Genomic DNA, 9,771 nt, shown 5'->3' on the forward strand with positions numbered 1-9,771 from the left:
AATCAGTCCTGGAGCAATCCAGAAAAGTAATGGGTTGAAAGTTACATGTCTCATGAGTTTCTATTTCAAATCTGAAGAAGATACCATGAGAAACTAGATTCCTGTAACCATTTTTCTGATACTATGTCTAGTCCCCCCTCCCCTCCCCCGTTTGAGGAAAAATATTTACCAAATGTATTGAAGGGTTCTACAAACTATTTTAGTCATTAAACATACCACTGCATAGTTTTTCAATTATAAAACAATATACATAATCTTAGACGTCGTATAAGTGATTTATTTGAGCACTAGAAAAATACAATAAGAATAATTTGAGTAATACTAATAAATAATAATAATAAAAAAAAATAACTATGTATGCCAATTACATCCTGTGATTGCTGAACATACAGCAGTCACACTGATAGATGCTCATATAGTCAATAATCACATGCAGATGGCTGGTTATACAGATGCGCCATATAGTCAATAGTCACACTCTATTCATATAGACCGCATTCACACTGATAGCTGTCATACACCCAGTAATCACACGCTGATGTGCGGTCATAGAGATGGTAATCATGCAGATACAGCCACATTCCCCACAAAACACACACACATATATGAAAAATGTTGAAGAAAAAAAAAAGAAATAATTATTTGTGCAAAAAGCCGATCGCTAAGTTACGCCCCCATCAGTCACAACGTACGTCATGAGCCGTCACGAGAGAGCGCCAGAATTCAAATAAACAATATTCTGCGTATCTTTGACTTTTTTTTTAGTGGATGGTCTCATTCTGTTTGTGACACTGTATGCTACAAAACCATGTTGTTTTTTACTACCAAGATGCGTTTATTTAAGCGTAAGTTATTGCATAATGGATACAAACTCTCCCAAAGAAATGAGACGTAAACAAAGAATTACCATCCATATTACAACGTTATTGCTTCGTTGGACTAAAAGTGCTCTATGTGATGTCATTCAGTGGACCCTTACCTTTCTAACTAAACCGGTATTTACATCTGTGGATGCGTTTATGACTCGTTATTATGATGAATCTGGTACGTACTGTAACGGCCACTAGAGCATTTACGGTAGTTTTGTGGCAGCTTGACATCTGCGCATCTGCATAGCGTGTGTCTGTACGAGTTGAAAAGGTGAAGAGATAACTTGCTCTACCGACATCTTTATTTTATTTTATTCCTTTCTGTTTGTGACCTGAGTTGGATGCTTATGTACATTTTTTTTCCCTCACTCGTTCCCCATGTATGTGGACCAGTGTGTCGGTGCTTGAGGTGTTTTATTAAACTCGGGAAAATACTCCTTCTTCTCGTCTCCCGTGCCTTATTAGCACCACACAGTTTTCCCCATCTGGGCTGTTTAACATTTCAACTCGGTGTTACAAATTGGCACCCGAACAGTGTGGATCTACCAAGGTTATCTATTTTACTCGTCTCTCCTGGCGGCTATTGATTATCGACGGACGTCTTCGTGGTACGGCGGGGTAACTTTATCCAGGAAAGACCGCTGGCAGGTTAGAGAGTAGGCCGCGTGGATCCCGGGAAAAAGGACGTTTGATGGCGTTCTGTGGATTTTCTGCTGTTCTTTGAAGACTCGTTCGGGATCGATTGGAGGTGCAAGGACAAAAGAGTGAAGGTGAATTTGTGTTGTTTCATCTAGTTGGACAGATTTTTGTTTTTCTTTCGATGGGAGAGACGGTTCGTTATTCTATAGCTACGAAACTTTGACTGAAAAAACATAAAGAAGAAAGGGACACTTGGGAGATTTGACATAGTTTTTTTCTCTTTGGAGGACAAACGGATATTTATTTTGGTTTTTGCTTGATTGGACATTTCTGGCAGGTTAGAGAGTAGGCCGCGTGGATCCCGGGAAAAAGGACGTTTGATGGCGTTCTGTGGATTTTCTGCTGTTCTTTGAAGACTCGTTCGGGATCGATTGGAGGTGCAAGTGCAAGGACAAAAGAGTGAATTTTGTGTTGTTTCATCTAGTTGGACATATTTTTGTTTTTCTTTCGACGGGAGAGACGGTTCGTTATTCTATAGCTACGAAACTTTGATTGAAAAGACATAAAGAAGAAAGGGACACTTGGAAGATTTTGCATTGTTTTTTTTCTCTTTGGATGACAAACGGATATTTATTTTGTTTTTTTGCCGGATTGGACATTTTTGAAGTAACGATATAATATATTACTGGTTGCAGTCACGTTTTTCACTCACTTCACTGACACGTGCAACAAGGAACACTGATTCTGGAAGACTGGGGAAAAAAAAAAAACTCGGACTTTATTTCAGGTTGCATTTGTTTTTGTGCACATTCTCTGAGGTAAATTGTTTATTGTGCTTTAGCATACAGGCTGCACGAAAGCACGCATATTTCTAAAGGGAACAAGCAGGTTCATTGTACTGTTTATTATTCTTATTTTGTAGTTAACCCATTGCAAATTGTGTGCATCTGCATGTAATATTTTGTTTTACTTTTCTTTTGATATTTCTGAAATTTGCTATTATATTACAGGGTGTATAAGATGGCTACAAATCGTGAACTGTTTGACTTACTGACATGTTCTGACTATTTGCCAAGACAGGGTACAGCCCCGAGTGGGCATGGAGACATATGGTCTCAGGTGCAGCTTCTGCGAAACGAGGTTGCTGTACTGCAGCGGTGTCTCCGTGACTCGCTGGACCTGCAAAAGAGTATGATTGATTGTATGAGTCCTGATGATGGTACGGTTCCTGTTGAGCCACGACCACAGCCTAACCCCTTGGCCGCTTCTACACCATTTGTTCGAGGGCAACCTCCACTAGGCGTTTCAAGGTCAGTTTCTGCTAATATGCCTCATGTATGTGGGCCTGTGGTGGCTCAACCAGCCTTGGCTGATTTGTCGGCTACATCTAGGGTCTTGGCCTCTGTCCTCCATCAATCATGTCTTGAACCTTTAATTTTTGACGGTGAAGAAAAGGCGAGTCCAGACGACTGGCTTCAGTCTGTCGATATATACAGGACTTCACTGGATCTTACTGATTCCCAGATGGTACTGGAGCTCCCGCGTTTTCTGTCCAAGGAGCCGAAGAAGTGGTTTAATGTCTTGAGCTCCCATGTTTCCACATGGGCCCAGTTTTGTGACCTATTTAAGAAGGTTTTTCTGCCAGGAGCGCATTATGAGGGGTATCCTAGACAGGGTTCAGATGCCGAACGAACCTTTACCTACGTTTGTCGCCCATATGCTGAGTGAATTTCGAAAATTGAGAAGTCCGCCTCCTCAGCCAGAACAAATTGAGCTAATATGTAAGCACGCTGTCGAAAAAATACAGGGTAGCACTCTATGGGACGGCGGTGACGTCTGTGATGGACCTTCTCTTGTGTGCGCATGAGCTGCATGCAGTCTTGGGTCCATGTGGTCAATATGTGCCCGAGGTTCCACAGTCAGTTCCGGTCGTAAGAGAACTTCATTGTTTTAAGTGTTTGACACCGGGGTTTACTTCCCGTAACTGCCCAAACTGTAAGCAGCAAAACAGCCAAACTGTGCACTCGGGAGGTTCACCCAATTGTCAAACTGTACAGACTACAGAGACATCGGGTTCTGAAGTCCCAAGTAACAGGTCTCAAACAACAGTTGCAGGCTTGGGTGCTTCAGTTAGGCCCGGGTCGGGAAACTTCAGGGGGGGGAGGACTTTTCAGAGAGGCAATCCTTTCCCCCCCCGAGACAGTAATTGAGCCTCACTCACCTGACTCATCCCAGGCCACTCAGCTTGCTCTTGGTCACGTGGAAGACATCACATCCTCATCTTACTGGAACACACCTTTTCGTGTTCAGGTCAATTTTCATGGCCAGGCACTTGAAGCTACTCTGGATACGGGGAATTTCAGCCGTGCGTGCAGATGTTTCTAGATTTGTTCCAGGGGGGACATTTAAAACAACAGCGTGGTTTGCATCTCCTTTGCAGCTTGCCGATGGGGGAATGTGTTGTCCATCAGGTTTAGCGTGGTTACAGTTTGGGTTTATGGGCCAACGCTTTTACCATCGCTTTGCAGTCATCCAAAATCTTTCAACCCCGCTTGTTTTGGGTATGGATTTTATGATGAGAGCTTCTGTTGTCATCCAAGTTCCTTCCAGAACTGTTGTTCTGCGGGGATGTGCCAGAGGCTGAGGCTGAACTGGAGGGTGTTGATGTGATGACGCCGAATCCCAGTCTGCTTGGCTTATAAGACGGTTCTTCTTGTCTGGACACGAAAGTTGATGGGGCTGCTTTAAAACCCTCTGGGGTCCGAGGGTGTTTTTGGGCCCTGGAAAAGTTTTGACATGCCCTGACATTTGTGCTTTTTTAGTTGCTTACAAACATTTGAATGTCTAAAGTTTAATAACACTGTAATCAGCACAAACTGTGCTACAATAATATGTGAGCAGCATGTATGTACGTGATTGTGTTTTTGAGAAAACAACAAATTGTCTGGGAATAAATGGGTTGGGAAATGTTCTTCTTGTTTGCCTTTGCACCTGTATTGCTGTAATCCTTAGAAGAAACCATTTGTTGAGCTTCAGTTCTGGGAGTAAATGATTTTGCGTCAGCATTAAGGGTCTTGGTTGTCTGTTGTCCTTTATCAACATAAGAATTCATTCCATCAGAATGATGCGTCACTTCACTCTTAACAAAATGCCCGCTAGAGTCCTTAAGCACTTTCACTTTTGCCATAGTTGCAGCAATTTCCATTCGCAACCCAAACTCCTCCTTCTGTTTTCTTATGTTTTGTTCTTTTTCTTCAATTGCATATTTTTCCTTCATTAGATTTTGACGTACCAACAAGAGCTGCTATATCGGCCTCTGCCTTAATACGTGCTGAAGAGGTTGATGATGTTGTTGAACATCTTGAGGTGGAGCTTCGTTTACTTGATCCTTTACTTCCAACATTAGCAGATTGACATGATGTTGGCAGAAGGCATTATTGAACCAGCATCGGGGCCGTGGGCCGCGCCGATCGTTATCGTTCAAAAGCCTTCTGGTGAACCGAGGTTTTGTGTTGACTATCGAGGATTGAATAGACTTACAGTGAAAGACTCGTACCCGCTTCCAAGGATAGACGAGTCCCTCGATTTTCTAGCAAGAGGAAATTTTGTGTCCACAATCGACTTGGCCCGGGGTTATTGGCAGGTTGCCATGGAAGAATCGTCTAGGCCAAAGACCGCTTTCGTTTCTCACCGTGGGCTGTACCAGTTCCGTGTTCTACCCTTTGGCCTGTGCAATGCCCCAGCCACTTTTCAGAGGCTCATGAACACGGTGCTGGCAGGCCTCATCTACAAGTGAATCGTCTAGGCCAAAGACTGCTTTCGTTTCTCACTGTGGGCTGTACCAGTTCCGTGTTCTACCCTTTGGCCTGTGCAATGCCCCAGCCACTTTTCAGAGGCTCATGAACACGGTGCTGCCAGGCCTCATCTACAAGTCATGCGCAGTTTATCTCAATGATATTGTAGTCGCCTCACCTACATTCGAACAACACCTGAGAGATCTTGAGGAAGTCCTGGCTAGGCTGAGATCTGCTGGCCTGTCAATCAAGTTGGATAAGTGTCAGTTCTGTAGAAAGGAACTTACCTTCTTGGGCAAATGAGGAGAAAGTGAAGGCTGTGGTAGACTTTGCTACTCCAGTAAACTCCAAGCAAGTGAGACAGTTCTTAGGCATAACCAGCTACTACTGGCGCTTCATTCATGAATATGCCCGACATGCTGAACCTCTTTTCACTCTTACGAGAGCCGATGTTCCTTTTGGCTGGACACAAGACTGTCAGAATGCTATGGTTTTCCTTAAAAATAAACTGACGTCTGCGCCTATCTTGAGGTTTCCGCAGTTTTCACTTCCATTTTTCATTCACGTGGATGCGTGTGATGTTGGTCTGGGTGCTGCTTTAATGCAGAGGGATGAGCAAGGCAGGGACTGTGCAGTTGCCTATGCTAGCCGTGCTTTGCACAAGTCCGAACGCCCTTACTCTACTCCTGAGAAGGAGTGCCTAGCGGTAATTTGGGCACTTGATTATTTCAGACCATACATTGAAGGCTTGCATGTCACAGTTTTTTCTGACCACAGCAGTTTGAAGTGGTTGATGTCATGACCTAATCCCACTGGAAGATTGACTAGGTGGTCACTTCGGTTGCAAGACTTTGATTTTGAGATAATCCATAAACCAGGAGTGTCCAATAGCGTTCCTGACAGTTTGTCAAGGAACCCTCTACCTTCTTGTGGTCAGCCGTTTGACATTCTCCCTGATCGTGCTGTTCTTGGAAGTCTGGACTTGCGCTCATTGCCGTCTGTGTTGTTTACAGACAGTGATCAGTTGAGAAGTCTGCAGCTGAATGATCCCGACATTGGAAAGTTGTTCAGGGTGTTGGAGTGCAGTGAAGTGTTTGCTAGGCATTGCGCTCCCAAGTACTTGATATCCGACAGGGGTTCTGTGTTTATGAGTGACCTCTTCAAACACACGGTTTCTGCTTTGGGTACGGAGCACAGGCTTACAACAGCTTACCACCCGCAGACAAATGCTACGGAGAGAGTAAATCGAACACTGAAAACGGCCATTAGGGCATATGTTGGAACCAAGCATACTTCCTGGGATCGTTTTCTCCCCCACATTTGTTTTGCCTTGCGGACAGCTCAACATGACAGTACGGGACTGAGTCCGTCGATGGTGTTGTATGGCCGTGAACTGGACACGCCTTTGGATCTGCTTTTTCAGCCGGATGTTTTTGGTGTGGAAGATCCAGAGGTGACTTCTTTGGATGCTCTGAAGCATTTGCTCCAGGAGGCATCTGATCATGTCAGGAGTTTTCTGGAGGCGAGTCACTCTAAGAAAAAGCACTACTATGACAAGAGGCATCGGCTAGTTTCTTTCTCCATAAATGATCTGGTGCGGGTCAAAACTCATCCAAGGTCTGACTCATCTACGAACTTTGCTGCCAAGCTCGCGCCTCTATACACAGGTCCTTACCGTGTTGCTCAGAAGTTGTCTGATGTGAATTATAGACTTGCTGATGTGACTACGGGAAAGGATATGGGAGTGTTTCACGTGGTGAACATGGAACCTTTTCGTACATGGGATTCTGGGAATGTATCAAAAGGGGTGCCTGTGAATCCACCTCCGGAATTTGAGGAGGACGATACTTTTTTGGGTGGTGAAAGCTCCTGTTATACAAGTCCCGATGAGCCGTCCAGTGACTGTCCAACTGATAATGTCAGTGATCTCTTGGAATCTGACGCCAGAGTTTCTTTGTCTGATTTATTTGGTGATGTCACTGATGAGGGTGCGAGTGAGTGTGGTGATCCTGCCATTCTCTCTGATTTGACGGAGTGTCATGTTGATTGCGTTGATCAAAGGTATAACCTGCGACCTAGACTTGCACCCAGGATTACCTCAGGTTGGGCGACCAACAAGTGGACCAATCCATTCCACACAGACCGGTTGGATTTAAAATGAGTCTGTTAATGGAGTGTGGGGTGTATATATTTCTCTAAGTCTCCATAATGTTATAACAATATACCGTACCGTTATTGTTTTTTGTTGACTGTTTTTAGGTTAACCAACACTGTTGTGTTTTGTTCTTCTAAAAGTAAAATCTATCCTGTAAAATGTATTTTGCCATGGGTTTTTGAAATGCCTATGTGTTTTCTTTTCTGTTTGCTTGTCACATTTTCTTTGTATTCTAGGACAAAGTGGTTTGGTGAGTTAAAAACTGTCATGTATGTTGGTATTTCTCATCATGTACCATTGTTTTTCTTTTTGATGGTTACAACTATTCATGTATTGAGTTGTTTATGTCCTGTATTTTCACAGTGCTGTTGGCTGAGGACAGCCAATTTGTTCCAGGGGGGACTCTGTAACGGCCACTAGAGCATTTACGGTAGTTTTGTGGCAGATTGACATCTGTGCATGTGCATAGCGTGTGTCTGTATGAGTTGAAAAGGTGAAGAGATAACTTGCTCTACCGACATCTTTATTTTATTTTATTCCTTTCTGTTTGTGACCTGAGTTGGATGCTTATGTACCTTTTTTTTCCTCACTCGTTCCCCATGTATGTGGACGAGTGTGTCGGTGCTTGAGGTGTTTTATTAAACTTGGGAAAATACGCCATCTTCTCGTCTCATTAGCACCACACAGTTTTCCCCATCTGGGCTGTTTAACATTTCAACTCGGTGTTACAGTACTGCGTTTTGATTATGCATGTTTTGATGTGTACTGCCTACACAAATTTAGCAAATACATTCTTTATAAGCTTTCCATTGAAAAACAGCGATCTATCGTCGATGCTTGAGGCTTAGATCTTTAGAATGATATATAGTTTGTCAAGATTAATTATGTCCCTTTTCATTTAATCTATTCGTAAACATTGCCACGTGCAAACAAAGACCGTTCAGTGCACCGGCGTCCAGGTGCGGGTTAACAGGTTAAAATCACTGAAGCTGTTTACACTGTGAAATGAATATCTTACTCACATTCGCACGCACATCTGCACTTTGTTGTTTCTGATGAGAGAGCAGAATTTAGTCGGCGAACACGTTTCAGCGATGACTCATCTGATCACCTCTGATTGGCCATTGCGTTCATAAGCTCAACAGAATCATGTGTGATTGGTTTTAATGCGCAGCACTGTAAAAACGTGTCTGTCTCTGGCTCTGCGCCAGTCAGCGAACGCAGATTTGAATTTAGCAGCTGGTGATGATTTACTTATTTCCATTACTGCCACCCACAGGACAAACTGCGCATTGAACCCAAAGCTGGTTGACACTGCCCCCCCCCCAGAACCGCCCCTGCTGAAAAGTGGAACGGAGTATTTCTCTTTTGATGTTTTATCTTTTAAGATTTTGTCCATTTCAGTTCTTTGATCTGTTGCACGTTTTCTTACCTGATTTAGAAATGTGTTGTTTACTGCAGCTGTGTCAAAACTGGAGGTTAATTTCATCCTCAGAAAAACTTTTTTCCTATAAACTGCAAAAATGCAAAACATCAAACACAGAAATAAACAAATGTTTGTTTGTTTTTTGATCGATTTTTAATCAATAAATTAATCAATGATTAAATTAGTAATTAAAAAAAAAATAAAATCAGTGCAGATTCTATGTTGGCCACTTGTGGTACGGCGGTCACGTGAGCGAAATTTTGGCAAAAAATGTCCATCGTCAGCCTCAGTACTGTAGCGACATATGAAGCACAGCTCACTCACATACAGTATAACCAGTGTTGGGCAAGTTACTCTGAAAATGTAATCAAATTACTGATTACTGATTACTCCTTTTAAAAGTAATCACGTTACTGTTCTGATTACTTTATTTCAAAAGTAATTAGAAATTAGTTATATTACTAGTTACGTTACTTTTTTCTCCATGAAATTTATGAAATCCCAGCATACACGCTCCCGATTTGCGGTAGTACCCTGAATCATTTTATTCTCCCGCATCCCGCACACACACGAGTTCTCCCGCCCGCACCAGCACTCGCCCATCTTGTCCCGCGCCGCGCTCTGTTGCGTCGGGTCTCGCGGGAGAGCAGGTCCACTGGCACTTGACTCAACAGTGTGTGTGCTACATCCTTTTTACAATCTCTAGATTATAAAACACTGCATTCTGTCAGCAGTGTAACATGCGGCAGTAACGTATAGAATCTTCGGCTTGTAACTATACTCTAATTACTATTTTGAAAATTATAACGCGTTAAATTACTCCGTTACTAAAAAAGTAATCAATTTACAGTAACGCGTTACTAAGTAATGCGTTACTGCCCAACACTG

The sequence above is a fragment of the Sinocyclocheilus rhinocerous genome, unplaced genomic scaffold, assembly GCF_001515625.1.
Source record: "Sinocyclocheilus rhinocerous isolate Xijiao unplaced genomic scaffold, SAMN03320098_v1.1 scaffold5638, whole genome shotgun sequence".
Taxonomy (NCBI): domain Eukaryota; kingdom Metazoa; phylum Chordata; class Actinopteri; order Cypriniformes; family Cyprinidae; genus Sinocyclocheilus; species Sinocyclocheilus rhinocerous.